We start from the raw sequence: 21,216 nt of genomic DNA, 5'->3' as shown, positions 1-21,216 counted from the left end.
GGGGAAGGAAAGCTGCCCCTTCAGTGGCTCCAAGGCTGGTTTTCCTTTTAACAGTCATCTGCTGGTCCCTTGGATGTGCTGTTATCAAACATCTTGAAGTGGCCTGCTGTGCTCTACCAGACTCCCCTACATCCTGGACTTAGATTTTTTTCTCCATATTTAAAAGTTCCCAAATAATAAAGTGGAAGAAGCCATGGATTATATTTCTAGGGCAAGGTAAAGACAGCATTTCTTGCAATCAGAGCTTCTGGAATCTTCTTAGGCTAGAAGGACTAGCCTCAGTGGCTGCACTGACCTCAGCTGAAGTCCCGACCATGGCCCTCAAGGCCCGCTGCCCTCGCCTCCGCCAGTCCCCACCACTCACTCACTCCAGCCACACCGACCTCCTCACTGCTCCTCCAGCCTGCCAGGCGCAGTCCTGCCACAGGGCCTTTGCACCTGCAGTCTTTCTGCCTGGAGCATTCTTTCCCCAGATATCTGCATCACTCCTCCCTCAGCTCCTTTATTTATTTTTATTTTTAAAATTTTTATTTTTGGCCGCTCTGCAAGGTACGCGAGATCTTAGTTCCCCGACCAGGGACCGAACTCATGCCCCCTACAGTGGAAGTGTGGAGTCTTAACCACTGGACTGCCAGGGAAGTCCCTCCCTCAGCTCCCTTAGACCTTTGCTCCAGTCTCAACAACTCCTATCACCCTATTCAGTATTGCAACCCCTCCGTGAGCACTCAGCTCTCCCAGCCGCCCTTCTCCATAGCACTTACCACTTTCTAACACACTCTCTGATTTCCTTATTTACTATGTCAATCATGTATTGACTATGCCAACAGCCTCTGTCCTTCGTGCCCCCCTGCCGAGCAGAGTCTTTGTGTTGTTCACCAATGTATCCCGTGTGTCTGTAATAGTGCCTGGTGTGTAATAGGTGCTCAGCAAACACTAGTCAACTAAATGAATTCACCTGAACCACCGATAGGATCCTTTGGTTTAGAATTTGAAACGTGTTCACTGAGTGAGACGAATGACCAAAATGTGAATGATTTTTAATTATTTTTAAGTTAATACTTTACATTTAAAAAACACTAATATGGGGCTTCCCTGGTGGCACAGTGGTTGAGAGTCCGCCTGCTGATGCAGGGGATACGGGTTCGTGCCCCAGTCCGGAAAGATCCCACATGCCGTGGAGCGGCTGGGCCTGTGAGCCATGGCCGCTGAGCCTGCGCTCCACAACGAGAGAGGCCACAACAGGGAGAGGCCCGCGTACCAAAAAAAAAAACAAACAAAAAAACCACTAATAGGGAATTCCCTGGCAGTCCAGTGGTTAGGACTCTGCGCTTTCACTGCCGAGGGCCCAGGTTTGATCCCTGGTCAGGGAACTAGGATCCCACAAGCCGCATGCTGGGACCCAAAAAAAGCAAAATTAAATTAAATTAAAAATAAAAACCAGTAATAACAACCTTGTTTGTCCATCCAAAGCAGCTCCATCCCTCCGGGTGCTCAGGCCAAAACTCTCAGAGTCAGCCTCACTGCCTCGCTTTCTCTCACCGCCCCCCCCACATCCAATTCATCTGGTATTTGTAATTGATTCTACATTCAAATTGTGTCCCGTGATATTGTGATTTATAATAAAGACTATATATTTGGTTTTCATCCCCGTTCCTGGCACAGAGCTCCTAAAACCCTTGGAATTTCCTAGGTGATAAGAGCAATAAAGGTGTCTTGATAGTCCTAACAAGCGCTTTTCAACACACCTGAGTTTATGTTAATGAGGTGACTGTTGGAAAGCACCTGAGGATGCGAGCTGGTTGACAGGAGAACCAACCCTGTCTGGAACATTCGGTTCCAAAGCCCCACCCCAGCCTCCAGGGAGGGGAGAGGGGCTGGAGGTTGAATCAATCACCACTGACCAACGATTTCATCAATCATGCCTATGTGATGAAGCCTCCATAAAAAGCCAAAAGGATGGGGTCCAGAGAGCTTCCAAGTTGGTGAACCAGACGCATGCATGTGCTGAGCCCCAAACCCCACGAGGAAAGAAGCTCCTGCGTTCAGGACCTCAACCAGTGTATCTCTTCATCTGGCTGTCAAGTTGGGTCCTTTCATAGCCTTTGTAGGAAACCGGTAATATAGTAAGTAAAATGTTTCTCTGAGTTCTGTGAGCTGCTCTAGCAAATTAGTCGAACCGAAGGAGGGGTCGTGGGTAACCTCTGGTTTATAGCCAGTTGGTCAGAAGCACAGGTGACAGCCTGAACTTGAGATTGGCATCAAAGAGACTGGGAGCCAGTCTCGTGGGACAGAGCCCTTACTTAACCTGTGGGTCTGATGCTATCTCCAGGTGGGGAGTGGGGAGCAATATGGATCTTATTCTCAAAAAATGTGGTTATGGGACTTCCCTGGTGGTCCAGTGGTTAAGACTCCACACTCCCAATGCAGGGAGCCTGGGTTCGATCCCTGGTCAGGGAACTAGGTCCCACATGCTGCAACTAAATATCCTGCATGCAGCAACGAAGACCCTGTGTGTCTCAACTAAGACCTGGCTCCGCCAAATAAATAAATAAATATACATATATATTAAAAAAAGACTCCACACTGCCAATGCAGGGGGTGTGGGTTTGATCCCTGGTTGGGGAACTAAGATCCCGCGTGCCGCATGGCGCGGCCAAAAAAAATAATATTAAAATGGCACACTAGGGAAAATACCCATCAAACACCAAAGAAGACCATAATCCAGGGATTAAGAACAAAAAACATATAGGTCCTACAGAAAAAAGTAGCCCAATGCATCTCACAGGAAATGTTTCTCCAGCATTGACCATGGCATTGACAATGGAGATTTAACATCGAGAAGTTTCTCTTGTTCTCAGGGATACATTATCCTCTAGACACATACATCTGCAACAATACACAGAGATTATTGCCAACCTGGAAAGTATACCCAAGTCTCAGTGTTCAGAGCTTTTACTGGGGTTTCTTAGGTAGGAATCATTGATTGAATACTTACATGATCAAATTATTGCCCACATGGCCGAATCTCCAGCCCCCGTCCCCACCTCCCCTCACTGGAGGTCAGGCTGATACTGTGTGACTCCAACCCTATCCATCTAATTACATGGTTGGTGTTTCTGGCATGGACCCACCACGAGTGATCGAGTTAGCATAAACGATCCAGGGGCCCACCATGAGTCACCAAGTTAGCTTAAACTGTCAAGTGTGTTCCATCTAACACCATATAGAAAAATAAACTCAAAATGGATTAAAAACCTAAATGTAAGACCAGATACTGTGAAACTCCTAGAGGAAAACATGGGCAGAACACTCTGACATAAATCACAGCAATATTTTTTTTGGATCCATCTCCCAGAGTAATGGAAATAAAAACAAAAATGAACAAATGGGACCTAATTAAACTTAAAAGCTTTTGCACAGCAAAGGAAACCATAAACAAGATGAAAAGACAACCGTCAGAATGGGAGAAAATATTTGCAAATGAAGCAACTGACGAGGGATTAATCTCCAAAATATACAAACAGCTCATACAGCTCAATATCAAAAAGCAAACAACCCAGTCAAAAAATGGGCAGAAGACCTAAATAGACATTTCTCCAAAGAAGACATACAGATGGCCAAGAGGCACATGAAAAGATGCTCAACATCACTGATCATTAGAGAAATGCAAATCAAAACTGCAATGAGGTATCACCTTACACTGGTCAGAATGGCTATCATCAAAAAATCTACAAACAATAAATGCTGAGAGGGTGTGGAGGAAAGGGAACCCTCATACACTGTTTGTGGGAATGTAAATTGATACAGCCACTATGGAAAACAGTATGGAGGTTCCTTAAAAAACTAAAAATAGAACTACCATATGACCCAACAATCCCACTACTGGGCATATACCCTGAGAAAACCATAATTCAAAAAAAACACACACACCCCAATGTTCATAGCAGCACTATTTACAACAGCCAGGACATGGAAACAACCTAAATATCCATCAACAGAGAAATGGATAAAGAAGATGTAGTACATGTATACAATGGAATATTAGCCATAAAAAGGAATGAAATTAGGTCATTTGTAGTGATGTGGATGGACCTAGAGAGTGTCATACAGAGTGAAGTAAGTCAGAAAGAGAAAAGTAAATATCGTATAGTAACGCACATATGTGGAATCTAGAAAAATGGTATAGATGATCTTATTTGCAAAGCAGAAATAGAGACACAGATGTAGAGAACAAATGTATGGATACCAGGGGGAAAGTGGTGGGGTGGAAGGAATTGGGAGACTGGGATTGACACATATACATTATTGATACTATGTATAAAATAGACAGCTAATGGGAACATACTGTATAGCACAGGGAACTCTACCTAATGCACTGTGGTAACCTAAATGGGAGGGAAGTTCAAAAGGGAGGGGATATCTGTATGTGTATGGCTGATTCCTTTTGTTGTGCAGTGGAGGCTAACACAACATTGTAAAGCAACCATACTCCAATAAAAATTTTTTTAAAAAAGCTTTAGCACAGCAAAGGAGTCCATAAACAAAATGAAAAGACAACCTACAGACTGGGAGAGAATATTTGCAAATGATGCTACTGACAAGAGATGGATTTCCAAAATATACAAACAACTCATGCAGCTCTATATCAAAAAAACAAACAATCCAATCAAAAAATGGGCAGAAGATCTAAATAGACATTTCTCCAAAAAAGACATATAGATGACCAACAGGCACATGGAAAGGTGCTCAATATCACTAATTATTAGAGAAATGCAAATCAAAACTACAGTGAGGTATCACTTCACACCAGTTAGAATGGCCATCATCAAAAAGATAAATGCTGGAGAGTCTGTAGAGAAAAGGGAACCCTCCTACACTGTTTGTGGGAATGTAAATTGGTGCAGCCACTATAGAGAACAGTATGGAGGTTCCTTAAAAAATTAAAAATAGAGTTACATTGTGATCCTGCAACCCCACTCCTGGGCATATACCTGGAGCAAACTCTAATTCGAAAAGATACATGCACTCCAATGTTCATGGCAGCACTATTCACGATAGCCAAGACATGGAAGCAACCTAAATGTTCATCAGATGAATGAATAAAGCTGTGGTATATATATATAGTGGAATATTACTCAACCATAAAGAAGAATGAAATGCCATTTGCAGCAACATGGATGGACCTAGATATTATATTAAGTGAAGACAGAGTAAGACAAATATCATATGATATCACTTATATGTGGAATCTTAAAAAATGATACAAAAGAACTTATTTACAAAACAGAAATAGACTTACAGATATGGAAAACAAACATGATTACCAAAGGGTATACCAGGATGCGAGGAGATAAATTAGGAGTTTGGGATTGACATATACACACTACTATATATAAAATAGATAAACAACAAGGACCTACTGTATAGCACAGGGAACTATACTCAATATCTTGTAATAACTTATAATGGAAAAGAATCTGAAAGAGATTATATATATGTATAACTGAGTCACTTTGATGTACACTTGAAACTAACAGCAAAAAAAGTGTGTTCTGAGGGGCTCTCCAAGAATAGCCAATACATCCTATCACTTAGAGAATCCCAAGGGTTTAGAGGTTACCTCCCAGGAGCTAGGACAGAGGCCAGACCTCTCTCTGGGTAATTCTTCACTATACAGTGTTACACTTCAATTTAAAATTTATCAAAATAATAACTCTGGAATTCTCTGGTGGTCCAGTGGTTAAGACTTCGCCCTTCCACTGCAGGGGGCATGGGTTTGATCCCTGGTCAGGGAAGATCCCTCATGCCGCCTGGCGTGGCCAAAACAAACAAACAAACAAAAAAACCCAAACTCCACATGTAGTCCAATTGTAATAAAACTGTAGAATATCTAAAACAAAGAGATGACTTTCAGATCAGGCAGAATAAGAACAATTATACAGAGCGCTGACATTGCAGAAGCAGCATTGGAAACCAGAAGACAAGGAATCATATCTTCAATAAGTAAACAAATTTTGGATTCTGAAAAACCAAAGTCAACTTTGCACTGAAAACAACTTTCAAGAACACAGTAAAAGGGACTTCCCTGGTGGTCGAGTGGTTAAGTCTCCGCACTGCCAAAGCAGGGGGCCCGGGTTCAATCCCTAGTCATGTTAACTAGAGCCCACATGCTGCAACTAAAGAGCCCACGCAGCCAAATGAATAAATTTTTTTTTTTTTTGTGGTATGCGGGCCTCTCACTGTTGTGGCCTCTCCCGTTGCGGAGCACAGGCTCTGGACGCGCAGGCTCAGTGGCCATAGCTCACGGGCCCAGCTGCCCCGCGGCATGTGGGATCTTCCCGGACCGGGGCACGAACCCCGCATCGGCAGGCAGACTCTCAACCACTGCGCCACCAGGGGAGCCCTGAATAAATATTAAAAAAAAAAAAAGAACATAGTAAGAGGCAGACATTTTCATTCAAATAAAAAGAGAGAGTTTGCCACTAGCAGACCTCCATACAGGACGTTCTGGACTTCCCTGGCGGTCCAGTGGTTTAGATTCCCCACTTGCACTGCAGGGTGTGCAGGGTAGATCCCTGGTCGGGGAAACTAGGATCCCACATGCTGCGGGGTGCAGCCAAAAATAAATAAATAAAAAATAATAATTAAAAAAATAAAATGGTATAAGAAATTATATTATAAGAAATTTAAAAAGGACATTCTTCAAGCAGAACAAAAAGTTCTGAGAGGCAACGACTGAGAACCAAGAAGGAATGTTGAGCAAAAAAAAAAGTAACTGTGGATAAATCTAAACACATGTTGAACTGGTAACACTAGTAATAATGTAATGTATTTTTGAAGTTGAATATAATAAACAGTTTAGAGCTATGTTTTTAATTAGTATGGTGGCCAGAGTTGAGCAGACATTTCTCCAGCATAGAAGACAGACCAGGTCCCTGATGTCTATGTGTCAGGTCTGGGGACGTGACATGAGAAACCTGAATGTACACATCCCTCTACAATCTCCCTGTGGTAAGTGCTCCGAAGGCAGAGTGTGTAGCAAGAAGCCAGAGCCTGAAAAGCTGTCCTTGGCTAGAAAGATGCTGCAGGTGACACCCAAAGAAGGAGCTGGCCTTAAGGCAAAGGGTGGGACCAGTGGGGCCTGGGGAGAGAAAGCCGGCCTCTCAGCACAGCTGTCTTCTGTGTACATGAGGAGTTTGAGCTTCCAGGGGATCACGTGTCAGAAGTGGTTTTGCAGCTGCCATCTGCCCTCCCCAACAGCTGAACCTGTGTGTCCAGGTGCACTGGGCCCAGCCCAGGTGTGTGTATTTTCAGTTTTTGAAGAAGAAAGAAGTCACACTACAGCATAGAAGATGGATGAGAACCAACTTGAGCATCCCTGTCATCTCTGAAAACAAGTGGCTGGTGGTTATATAAGCTTAGATACTTTTCTGTCACCTTGAAATCATTTCCAATGTAAAAAATATTTCCTCAACAACACTAATCATTTGGGAAATGCAAATCTAAACCACAGTGAGATACTGCCTGACACGCATTAAGATGTGGAGAGGGCTTCCGTGGAGGCGCAGTGGATAAGAATCCGCCTGCCAGTGCCAGGGACATGGGTTCGACCCCTGGTCTGGGAAGATTCCACATGCCGTGGAGCAACTAAGCCCATGCGCCACAACTACTGAGCCTGCCCTCTAGAGCCCGCAAGCCACAACTACTGAACCCTGAGCACCTAGAGCCCATGCTCCGCAACAAGAGAAGCCACTGCAATGAGAAGCCCGTGCACCACAACAAAGAGTAGCTCCCTCTCACCGCAACTAGAGAAAGCCCGTGCACAGCAACAAAGACCCAACATAGCCAAAAATAAATGAACTTTTAAAAAATATGCTCTTTAAAAAAAAAAGTAAAAATTTTTTAAAATTAAAAAAACATTTGTTTCACAGCAATTTCCAGACTAGGATACTGGTCAGATATTTTCTTTTTCTTCTTTTTTTTTTTTTTTTTGCAACACCACATGGCATGTGGGATCTTAGTTCCCCAACAGGGACCGAACCCGGGTCCCCTGCATTGGAAGCATGGAGTCTTATCCACTGTGCCACCAGGGAAGTCCCCAGGTTAAGTATTTAATCCATCTTCACTGTGAACGAAAGACACCTCCTTCCTCCGGCTGTGCTCGGAGACCCCCGCAGGTAAACCTGTTTCGGAAATGACATGGCTGTGTGTCTGGAATGTTCTGTCCCTGCCTTCACTCTTCTTTAATTAAGTCCCTGACCCATGCCTCCATCTACCTACGCCATGATTTAAATAAAAAAAAAAAATCTATGGTTTGTACACTTGTGCTTTCTTCATTCTGATTTTATGATAGTGAGACCTATCAGGAATCTACTCAAAACAGCTAGTCTAGCAACATTACTAGGATTAGAAGCTGATCTTGTATCTCACTCCTTCTGTATGCATAGAAGTCATAGTATAACGGATAAAGGCACTTCACAGGAGACTTGGCTCTGTTTACTAGCCATGGGACCTTGGGCAAGTCATATAACCTCTATACATTATCTTCCTCATCTGTAGGGCGCTATTGGGTTAAAATACGAATACTGTACTAGGAAATCTCTTGTACATATTATAATAGTTTAATATTTAGTATACTGGTTAATTTTCAAAGCCCTTTGTTACCATGAAAAATTAAACATCATAGAGTATATTGTGGTTATGAAACTAAAGAATGTATGTAATACACTTTAAAGTTTTTTCAACAGAAATGTTAAAACAAATTTGCGATGCTTAATTATTCTATATGTGTCTAAAAATTCAATAAACTACAATTTGTGAGCCATAAAAATTTTTTTTAAAAAGCCTGCAAATCTGAAGAAGGCAAAGCTGGCGTGCAAATATATAGCACAATGGGCTTCATCCAGGTCATCTCCAAAGTCCCTTTCAAGCAAAATTCTCTGCCCAGAGGTTGCACACCAGGGACTTCCCTGGCCGTCCAGTGGTCAAGAAGCACTTGCACTGCCAGGGGCACAGGTTCGATCCCTGGTCTGGGAACTAAGATCCTGAATACCACTCAGTGGTGCCAAACAAACAGAGGTTGCAGACACAAATATCAAAGGACAAGCAGGAATGACCTTGAGCTGAGAGCAAGTATCTGCACTGCAGGAGCCCGTTCTCTTAAACCTTCCTTCATCAAACAGGGAGCTGGGTTCTGGAGGGTCCTTGCTTGCGGCTTGAGCTGCCAGGCCAGGTCCCGCACAGAATCGCCAGCTCCAGGCCATACAGCAGCTCATCCTTACCTTTAGCCTTGGCTGTACTCCTTTTGGGCAGCTCTGAGATCACTCCGTTTTCAACAATTTCATATCCCTGTTTTTTTAAAAAATTGTAATACATATAAAATTTACCATCTTAACTATTTTTAAGTGTACAGTTCAGTCTGGTTAAGTATATTCACAATGTTGTGCAACCAACCTCCAGAACACTTTTGTTTTGCAAAAGTGTAACTCTCTCCACATTAAACACTCACACCCCATCCCCCTCCCCCAGCCCCTGGCACCCACTCTCCTACTTTCTGTCTCTGTGGATCTGACTCCTCTAGGGACCTCATATAAGTGGAATGATACACTATTTGTCTTTTTGCATCTGGCTTATTTCACTGAGCATGATGTCTTCAAGGCTCATCCGTGTTGTAGCAGGTGTGTGAATTTCTTTCCTTTTTGAGGCCGAATAATATTCCACTGTATAAAAATAAACTCAAAATGGATTAAAGAATTAAATGTAAGACTGGATACTATAAAACTCCTAGATGAAAACATGGGCAGAACACTCTTTGACATAAATCACAGCAAGATCTTTTTGGATCTGTCTCCTAGAGTAATGGAAATAAAAAAAAATAATAAATGGGGCCTAATTAAACTTAAAAGCTTCTGCACAGCAAAGGAAACCATAAACAAAACAAAAAGCCTACAGAATGGGAGAAAATATTTGCATTTTCAAATGCAAGGGATTAATTTCCAAAATATACAAACAGCTCATACAATTCAAAATCAAAAAACCCAATCAAAAAATGGGTAGAAGGTCTAAATAGATATTTCTCCAGCAAAGACATACAGATGGCCAACAGGCACATGAAAAAGCACTCAACATCGCTAATTATCAGAGAAATGCAAATCAAAACTACAAAGAGGTATCACGTCACTCTGGTCAGAATGGCCATCATCAAAAAGTCTACAGATAATAAATGCTGGAAAGGGTGTGGAGAAAAAGGAACCCTCCTACACTGTTGGTGGGAATGTAAACTGGTACAGCCACTATGGAGAGTGGTATGGAGGAGCCTTAAAAAAACTAAAAATAAGCCTACCGTATGATCCTGCAATCCCACTTTGGGCATATATCTAGAGAAAACCATAATTCAAAAAGATACATGCACCCCAATGTTCACTGCAGCACTATTCACATTAGCCAAGACATGGAAGCAACCTAAATGTCCATCAACAGAGGAATGGATAAAGAGCATATGAGAAAGGAAAAGAAGAAAAAAGAGCTATCAAACCATGAAAAGACATGGAGGTTCCTTAAATTCTTCGTGAAAGAAGCCAGTTGGAAAACACTATATACCGTATGACATTCTGGAAAAGACAGAAGTACAGAGACAGTAAAAGATCAGTAGTTGCCAGGAGGTTGGGCAGAGGGAGGAACAGGTGGAGCCCAGGGGATTTTTAGGGCAGTGAAACTCTTCTGTATGATACTGGGTGGATACGTGTCATTATTTGTCAAAAGTCATAGGACTCTATGATACCAAGCATGAACCCTGCTGTAAATTATGGGCTTTAACTAATTAAATCTCATCAATCTCACTTCATTCTTTTTTTTTTTTTTTTTTGGTACGCGGGCCTCTCACTGTTGTGGCCTCTCCCGTTGCAGAGCACAGGCTCTGGACGCTCAGGCTCAGCAGCCATGGCTCACGGGCCCAGCCGCTCCACGGAATGTGGGATCTTCCCGGACCGGGACACGAACCCATGTCCCCTGCAAAGGCAGGCGGACTCTCAACCACTGCGCCACCAGGGAAGCCCTCACTTCTTTCTTTACCACAGTTGCACCACACTCATGCAAGATGTTAATAATTGGGGAAACTTGGGGGGGGCAGGGAGAAGTGGGCAGGTATATGGAAACTCTCTGTACTCATTTCTCAATATTTCTGTAAACCTAAAACTACAAAACAAAAGGCTATTAGTTTCTACAAAGTGCATGTGCCACCCCAGCTGCCAAGGACCATGTCCAGCTCTGTACCAGGGCCCAGGATCATGTGACCTGGTGGTCTTAGCCCACCCACACTGTGTCCTCTGCCTAGGACGCACCTACCTACCCTTGAGGTCTCCCCGATCCCAGGCTGGGCTCCCCAGTAATCTCCTACTTCATGACTTAGGACTTCTGGCTCCTGGAGGCAGGCAGGGATTTAGGTGAGATTTTTGTTTGCTTGGTTTTTATTTATTTATTTATTTATTTATTGGCCGCACTGCACACCTTGCAGGATCTTAGTTTCCTGGCCAGGGATTGAACCCAGGCTCCCGTCAGTGGAAGCCTGGAGTTCTAACCACTGGATCACCAGGGAATTCCAAGATCTTTTTTTTTTTTTGAGGTATAGGTTTTTTTTTATTAATTAATTAATTAATTAATTTTTGGCTGCTTTGGGTCTTCGTTGCTGCACGCGGGCTTTCTCTAGTTGTGGCGAGCGGGGGCTACTCTTCGTTGCGGTGCGCAGGCTTCTCGTGGTGGCTTCTCTTGTTGCAGAGCACAGGCTCTAGGTACGCAGGCTTCAGTAGTTGTGGCACGTGGGCTCTAGAGCGCAGGCTTAGTAGTTGTGGCGCATGGGCTTAGCTGCTCCGCAGCACTGGGATCTTCCTGGACCGGGGCTCGAACCCATGTCCCCTGCACTGGCAGGCAGATTCTTTTTTTTTTTTTTTTTTTTTTTTTTTTTAAATTTTATTTATTTATTTATTTATTTATCCTGTGTTGGGTCTTCGTTTCTGTGCGAGGGCTTTCTCTAGTTGTGGCAAGTGGGGGCCACTCTTCATCGCGATGCGCGGGCCTCTCACTATCGCGGCCTCTCTTGTTGCGGAGCACGGGCTCCAGACGCGCAGGCTCAGTAGTTGTGGCTCACGGGCCCAGTTGCTCCGCAGCATGTGGGATCTTCCCAGACCAGGGCTCGAACCCGTGTCCCCTGCATTGGCAGGCAGATTCTCAACCACTGCGCCACCAGGGAAGCCCTGGCAGGCAGATTCTTAACCATTGCACCACCAGGGAAGCCCTATTGAAGTATAGTTGATGTACAATGTAAGTTACAGCTGTACTATATAGTGATTCACAATTTTTAAAGGTTATACTCCGTTTATAGTTATTATAAAATATTGGCTATATTCCCCATATTGTACAATATATCCTTGTAGCTTATACACAATAGTTTGTACCTCTTACTCCCCTACCCCTGTTGCCCCTCCCCCCTTCCCTCTCCCCACTGGTAACCACCAGTTTGTTCGCTATAGGTGAGATGTTGTATGAGGGTCTGAGGAACCCAGGTACCACTGGAGTAGAAAGGAACTAGACTTTGTTTAAGTCCTCTTTGGGGTCAATTTATCTTTGTTCAGGTTGCTCCGGATTCACCAGAATGAACTGATATCATTTTCCTTAAAAAGGGATGAAGGCGAGAGACTAGGAAATAAGGAATGAAAAAAGAGTTTAAAAGTTCCAGCTTCAGGAATTCCCTGGTGGTCCAGTGGTTAGGACTCCCCGCTTCCACTGCAGGGGGCACAGTTTCCATCCCTGGTCGAGCAACTAAGATCCCTCATGCCTCGAGACACCGATAAATAAATAAATAATAAAAGTTCCAGCTTCACTCAAGTTTTCATGGGAACACTTACATGGCTTTAAATGCATAATCGTCCCTCAATACGATTCAGTGTGTAATAAGTTATCATGAATCAATAATTAAAAACCTATTTGTAGGCATAAGATTCCTTATTCTGAGCCCTTAATAATACATTCTGAAAAAAATCGATCAGTATTTCTGGAACAGGCACTATTTTCCCTAAAGAGCCATAACTGAGAACACAGGGTGAAGACAAGGCACGCATCACCTGCCCTGAATCCACGCGGGGAGCCCTGCACACACCCGGGAAGGCAACTCTGTCTGCAGCCAGCAACAGCAGCTTAACGTAATCAATAGATAGAGGAAGGGGGGCTGTCCCTCGGACCAGATTCCAAGCCATCACCCCTTCTGCTGGGCCCCTGATTTCTCATCCAACCAGATGCAAGCAGCCTTGGGCAAGGGGTCGCTGGCACTGCAGTCATGGGAAATCAGGCTCGGGGCTGCTTTTCCTCCCCCCTCCCCCGCCCCCCAACAGCTAAGTTCATCTCTACAGATGGCAGATCCAGCTGACTCTTCAGTTAACTTCTTTGGGGGAGAGATTCTGGACAAGCCCCCATAAACGCTCAACAAAGTACCACGCCTTCCCCGCACCCCGTCATGCATCTAGTCATGAAACCCTGGTTTTTAATCCGAAGGAAACAAGTCCAACTTAATTTTTCCCACAAGTGGTTTCCAGATCAACCCTAGTTCAAGGCAAAGACCCGATCAACCCTAGCGCAGGGAACAGTGGGGTTAGGACAGGGGGGAAATGGCTGGTGCCGAACTGGTGAGACAGAAGGGAGAATCTGGCGCCCTCTGGTGGTCATCACGCGCCACAACTCGTCCTGCTGTGCCGCTCCGTGGTGTCTGCCCTAACCCGCCCAGTCGGCTCTGAGGATGTCTTTCAATAGGTGACCGGATACACACACGATGGTACATCCAGACAATGGCATATATTCAATGATAAAAATAAATGAGCCATGGTGGAGGGATGGATTGGGAGTTTGGGATAAGCAGATGCAAACTATTATGTAAAGAATGGATAAACAACAAGGTCCTACTGTGTAGCACAGGGAATTATATTCAATATCCTGTGATAAACCATAATGAAAAAGAATATGAAAAAGAATGTATTAGAATATATATTTGTAACTGAATCACTTTGCTGTACACCAGAAACTAACACAACATTGTACATCAACTATACTTCAAAAAATAAATAAACATGTATATATCTGTTTGTAGGTTCATCAATTGTAACAAATGTTCCTGACTAAAGCAAAATGTTAATAATAGGGGCAACAACTGGGTGGGGGAACGGGGGCTGGCGGGGAGTCTATGGAGATTTTCATTACTGTATGCTTAGTTTTTCTGTAAACCTAAAACTGAAGCCTATTAATTTTATTTAAAACAGCTTTATTGAGGTATAGTTGACATACAGTAAACTCTGTATACTTAAGGTGCACAATTTGATTCATTGTGACGTGTGTATATACCCATGAAGCATCTGTGAACCACACCCCACTCTCCCTCCAGACAACCACTGATGTGCTTTCTGTCACTAAAGACGGCTGCGTTTTCTAGACTTTTAAATAGTTGGGAATCATCCACTATGTACCATTTTCTTCTGGCTTCTTTCACTCCATGTTATTCAGACAGGTGGCAGCTTGGATCAGGAGTTGGTTTCTTTTCACTGCCACACGGTATGCCACTGCGGGGACATCCTCCCGTGTTCACGCATTCCCTGCGAGGCGCATTCGGGTGGTGTCTGCGTGCCCTGGTCTGCTTGGACTCTCAGCTCCCTGGGCGCTCAGGGAGAGAGCGGTGCAGAGGCTCAGTAGCTGTGACGCACGGGCTTAGTTGCTCCGAAGCATGTGGTCCCCAGCACCACAGCCTGGAACTCTCTCAAGCAGCACACTGGTGCAGTCACGTGGGTCTCAGGAGCCACTGTCCCTCCAAGACATATCCAGTGTCTTGAAAACCTTCTTTCATACATCTTGCCCAATTTGGGAGTTGTGTCAGATGGGAAAGGAAATCTGGTTCCTGTCACTCCCCTGGCTGGAGCAGAAGCTTCATCCCTCAGCTCTGGACCCTTCTCCTCCCCTTCCACCTTCCATCCTGTCCACTGTACCTCTGTGTCCTCAGCCCCGTCCCTTGTTACCAAAGCATCCTCTAGTCTACTGCCAGCTCTTTAATATTTATTTAACTTGAATTATAGAATTACATATTTAATGTAAAACACTTAGGAGATATTGGTAAGCAACAAGGAAAAAAATCCTAATTCATTCTCCCACCACAGGCAAAGGACCGCTGTTAGCTGACATTTTGGTTCCCATCCCCCCAGATGTGCTGTCCTTTCTGTGACGGTGTCTGACTGCCCTGATACTCTGCAGGGCAAGTGTTAGATCATCCTGGTGTCCCCAGGATCTAAGATACAGTCTGGCCTGACCTGGCACAGGTGGATGGTGACTGACTCAATCCCCTGCTCTTCTTTTCACAGGCTTTGTTTTTTAAATAAATAAATAAATTTATTTATTTATTTATTTTTGGCTGCGTTGGGTCTTCATTGCCATGTGCGGGCTTTCTCTAGTTGTGGCGAGCGGGGGCTACTCTTTGTTGCGGTGTGTGGGCTTCTCATTGCGGTGGCTTCTCTTGTTGCAGAGTATGGGCTCTAGGTACGTGTGCTTCAGTAGTTGCGGTGCATAGGCTCAGTAGTTGTGACGCACGGGCTTAGCTGCTCCGAAGCATGTGGGATCTTCCCAGACCAGGCCCCGTGTCCCCTGCATTGGCAGGCGGATTCTTTTTTTTTTTTTTTGGCCCCGCTGCGTGGCACGTGGGGATCTTAGCTCCCTGACCAGGGATCAAACCCGTGCCCCCCGCAGTGGAAGCGTGGAGTCTCAACCACTGGACCGCCAGGGAAGTCCCGGCAGGTGGATTCTTAACCACTGCGCCACCAGGGAAGTCCCTCACACACTTTAAATACAAGGGAGAGGGACTTACCTGGCTGTCCAGTGGTTAAGACCCTGGGCTTCCACTGTAGGGAGTGCAGGTTCAATACATGGTCGGGGAACTAAGATCGCATAAGCCGCACGGGGCCAAAATACATACATACATACATGCAAGGGAGAATCATGTCATTGCCTCCCTTCTGTGACTTGTAGAATTCAATCAGTACAGTATCTTGGAGAATTTAGTAAGAGAGAAACCCAAGGCATCCTTAGCTGAACGGCAGAGAGGAGTGTTGCATTTTTCAGTTAGGATGAGCCTGGGTCTTAGGGCAGGGGGATTAAAAGGTCAGTATGTGTTTAAATTACACCAGTGTTTGTAGCAAGATGGGTGGAACTAGAGATTATCATACTAAGTGAAGTGAGTCAGAAAGAGAAAGACAAATATCATATGATATCACTTATATGTGGAATCTAAAATGACACAAATGAACCTATCTACAAAACAGAAACAGACTCACAGACATAGAGACTTGTGGTTGCCAAGGGGGAGGGGGATGGGGGAGGGATGGATTAGGAGTTTGGGATTAGCAGATGCAAACTATTATATATAGAATGGATAAACAACAAGGTCCTACTGTATAGCACGGGGAACTATATTCAATACCCTGTGATAAACCATAATGGACATATATATAAACTGAATCATTTTGCTGTACAGCATAAATTAACAGAACATTGTAAATCAACTACATTTCAATAAAAAAATTAAAAATTAAAAAAAAATTACACCAATTGGGTCATTTGTGGAGACGTGGATAGATCTAGAGACTGTCATACAGAGTGAAGTAAGTCAGAAAGAGAAAAACAAATATTGTACACTAACGCATATGAGTGGAACCTAGAAAAATGGTACAGATGAACGGGTTTGCAGGGCAGAAATAGAGACACAGATGTAGAGAACAAATGTATGGACACCAGGGGGAGAAAGCCGGGGGGGGGGGCGGGGAGGGATGAATTGGGAGATTGGGATTGACATGTATACACTAATATGTATAAAATGAATAACTAGTAAGAACCTGCTGTATAAAAAAATAAATAAAATAAAATTCAAAAAAAAAGATTACACCAGTGTTTAACGCAGTGTGGAAAGATTTCCCTAAATTGCTGCATGATGTTTCAGGACCTGAGGGGTAGAAAAACCCAGTACAGTTCCCGCTTGGTATCCAGGGGGATGGGTTCCAGGACAACCCCCCCTGCCCACGACCTGGGGATATCAGAATCCATAGATGCTCAGGACCCTGATATAAAATGGCATAGTGTTTGCATATAACCTACACACATCCTGCCATAAACTTTATTTTTTTATTTTTATAAATTTATTTTTATTTTTATTTATTTTTGGCTGCATTGGATCTTTTTTGCTGAGTGCAGGCTTTCTCTAGTTGCGGCGAGTGGGGGCTACTCTTTTTTTTTATTATTATTATTTTTTTTAATTAATTAATTTATTTATTTATTTATTTTGGGCTGTGTTGGGTCTTCGTTTCTGTGCTAGGGCTTTCTCTAGTTGTGGCAAGCAGGGGCCACTCTTCGTTGCGGTGTGCAGGCCTCTCACTATTGGGGCCTCTCTTGTTGCGGAGCACAGGCTCCAGACACGCAGGCTCAGTAGTTGTGGCTCACGGGCCCAGTTGCTCCATGGCATGTGGGATCTTCCCAGACCAGGGCCCGAACCCGTGTCCCCTGCACTAGCAGGCAGATTCCCAACCACTGCGCCACCAGGGAAGCCCGGGGCTACTCTTTATTTCGGTGTGTGGGCTTCTCATTGTGGTGGCTTCTCTTGTTGTGGAGCACGGGCTCTAGGCGTGCGGGCTTCAGTAGTTGTGGTGCGCAGCCTTCAGCAGCTGTGGCTCACGGGCTCTAGAGTGCAGGCTGAGTAGTTGTGGCGCACGGGCTTAGGTGCTCCGCGGCATGTGGGATCTTCCAGGACAAGGGCTTGAACCTGTGTCCCCTGCATTGGCAGGCGGATTCTTAACCACTGCGCCACCAGGGAAGCCCTCTCCCATATACTTTATTTTATTTTATTTTTTTTGCGGTACGCGGGCCTCTCACTGCTGTGGCCTCTCCCGTTGAGGAGCACAGGCTCCGGACGCGCAGACTCAGCGGCCACGGCTCGCGGGCCCAGCCGCTCCACTGCATGCGGGATCCCCCCCGGACCGGGGCACGAACCCGTGTCCCCTGCATCGGCAGGCGGACTCTCAACCACTGCGCCACCAGGGAAGCCCCTCCCATATACTTTAAATCATCTCTAGATTACTTACAACAGCTAATACAGTAGGAATGCTATGTAAATAGTTGTAAATGCAATGTAAATGATATGTAAATAAACAATTCAAGTTTTGCTTTTTGGAACTTTCTGGAATTTTTTTTCTCCTGAGTATTTTCCATCCACGGTTGGTTGCAAGGCAGGAGATAGATGGGTCCCAGGCTGGGCAGTTGGAGTTTGTCCCCTGTGGACAGACACTCCAAAATAGCAGGAGGGAGGAGAAGCTAAGCCCTGCCCAGATAAGAGACCACATATTTCTCATTCTCGAGGTCAAGAATACCTTCCTGACTACACACACACAGAAATGCTCCTTGAAGGTCAAAAAGGGAGGGAGTGCCACCAATACAGTAGGTGATGTCAACCTACCCACAGGCCACTTAGCCAGAATCCATCTTGCCTAAGAGATGTGCGCCCACACATGGGAGGACCCTGAGATAAACCAAATTTGGACTCAGAACCAGGCAAAGCAAGATGACTGGCCAAAGGAGACCCGGAAGAAATGCCCCATATGAGTGATACAAACTACCACTAGGGCGCGAGTCTTTCTCTGAGCCCGCCCATGTGTCTATCCACACATACCCTTTTTCCTCCTAATAAACACTTTACTTGCTTCACTACTTTCCGTCTCTATGTGGAAATTCGTTTCTACACAGCTGACGGGCCAGGGCCTTGCCACCGGCCACTGGTCTAGTGGTTAGGATTCAGCGCTGTCACTGCTGTGGCCTGACTTCAATCTCTGGCCTGGAACCGAAATCCTGCTTCAAGCCTCTGCAGGCTGAGGCCACCCGGGATCAGTTGGATCCCAGCATGTGGAACCCGTGGATACCCAAGGCTGACTCTAGTGCCAAGCCCCTCATCCTGCCATCCCTGTGGCTCTCTAGTTCTGGCCAGAATCTTCGCTCTCACCCCTCCTGAGTTTTAAACACCTTGTAGGTGAAGCCTTCCCGAGGGGAGAGGGCTGTTACCACTTTGCCTTCAGACAAGAAGTCCTTGAGATTTGGCAATAATGCATCAAATGTCTTAAAAGCATGCAGAGCCATGGGACATAAATCCCTCAAGTCATGTGTCATTTACAACCCCATCTATCTTTTTTCCCTGTTTAATTATGGGTGTTTTGTTTTGCTGTGCCATTCAGCTTGTGGAGTCTTAGTTCCTCAATCGGGGATAGAACCCGGGCCCTTGGCAGTGAAAGCACGGAGTCCAAACCACTGGGCCGCCAGGGAATTCCCTGTTTTAAATTTCTGAGCTTCTTAAGCCTACACGCTTTTACTGGCTTCATGCTAAATAAAGGAATTTCATGTTTTGGCCTTAAAATACCATCTCCAAACTGCTAGTAACAGAACTCCTAGCAAGATAAGAAGACAACTGTCTCTCTCACTATCCCTTTTTTTCACAGCTGTAGAAAAGCAGGCTGCATCAGAAATATCAATTTGCAAATGTATCTTACAAAGGGAGGCCTGTAAGACACCCATGCCACAAAGATTATTTCTATGTCCCATGAAAGTATCTTTAATCACTTAACAAAAAAATCTAATTCAGACTATTTATCTTTTTTCTTTTTTTCTTTTTTTTTTTTTTTTTTTGCAGTACGCGGGCCTCTCACTGTTGTGGCCTTTCCCGTTGTGGAGCACAGGCTCCGGACGCGCAGGCCCAGCGGCCATGGCTCACAGGCCCAGCCTCTCCGCAGCATGTGGGATCCTCCTGGACCGGGGCACAAACCCGTGCCCCCTGCATTGGCAGGCGGACTCTCAACCACTGCGCCACCAGGAAAGCCCCAGACTATTTATCTTTTTAAGTTGTTGTCCTGGTCATATTAAAACCATCGGGTAGCTTCAGAAGTGTTTAAATACTTGAGTTTTCTTTGCTAAACCTTAAGATGATTCTCGATGTTTCCCTTTTCCCGTTTGGAATTGAAAGCAAACAGAACTGAAGACTCTGCTAGATTTTTTTGTTTAAATCAATTTCCAAAGTCACCCCATTTAAACTAGCAATTCTAGGTGGACGGGGTCGGGAATCAAAGATATATGTACAAGAATATTCATTATAGCTTTCTCTAGAAAGAATTAGCCGATAACAGATTAAATAAATTGTAATGTAAAACTCACTTTGTAATACAGGTATTTAATAGATCATCAAGACGGCATCTCAATTGTAAACCAACTATACTTCAATAAAATAAATTTTCTTTTAAAAAGACGGTATCAGGAATTCCCTAGCGGTCCAGTGGTTAGGACTCTGCACTTTCACTGCTGAGGGCGTGGGTTCGATCCCTGCTTGGGGAACCAGCATGCCGCACAGTGCGGCCAAAAAATAAAAAAGACAGCATCTCAAAACTGTGGAGACAAGACAGAGGGTTCAATAAATGGTGTTGGCATACGTGAAATAACAGAAAATATATTGGTCTCTGCCTCTGGATCCTGGCTCCGGCTCCTGAACCTGTTGTCATTTCCTGGGCGATAGGAGTGCCTTTTGTTCTAGTGAGGCGACTCTGGGTGAGGCCCTGTATAGTTTCAGGATGGGGGCTGGGCGCCAGAAGGATCAAGCCGTGGTGAGAAGCTTGGAATTTCAGTCCCACCCCCATCCTCTGGGAAGGGGAGAGAGGCTGGAGATTGAGCTAATGATCCATCTTGCCTACGTGATGAAGCGCCATAAAAATCCCAAAGGTTTGGAGTTCAGGGAGCTTCTGGGTTGGTGAACACGTCCATGTGCCAGGAGAGTGGTGCACCCCAACTTCATGGGGACAGAAGCTCCTGCGCTCTGGACCCTTCCGGACCTCACCCTATGTATGTCTTCATCTGGCTGTTCATCTGTATCCTTTATTATATAATAGACTCGTAGGCATGAGTGTTTCCCTGAGTTCTGTGAACTGTTCTAGCAAATTATCAAACCTGAGGAGAGGTTGTAGAAACCCCTTCTTTAGCCACTGAGTGAGAAGTACCAGGGGCAGCCTGGGACTTGCAGTTGGCATCTGAAGTGGGGACAACCTTGTGGGACTGAGCCCTGAACCTGTGGGATCTGGGATGTGGATATTTTTTCCTAGTTAAGTTTTTGACTTTGGCCAC

The sequence above is a fragment of the Hyperoodon ampullatus genome (assembly GCF_949752795.1).
Source record: "Hyperoodon ampullatus genome assembly, chromosome: 4".
Taxonomy (NCBI): Eukaryota; Metazoa; Chordata; class Mammalia; order Artiodactyla; family Ziphiidae; genus Hyperoodon; species Hyperoodon ampullatus.
The sequence above is the reverse complement of the archived record's forward strand: the minus strand, read 5'-3'. Positions refer to the sequence as shown.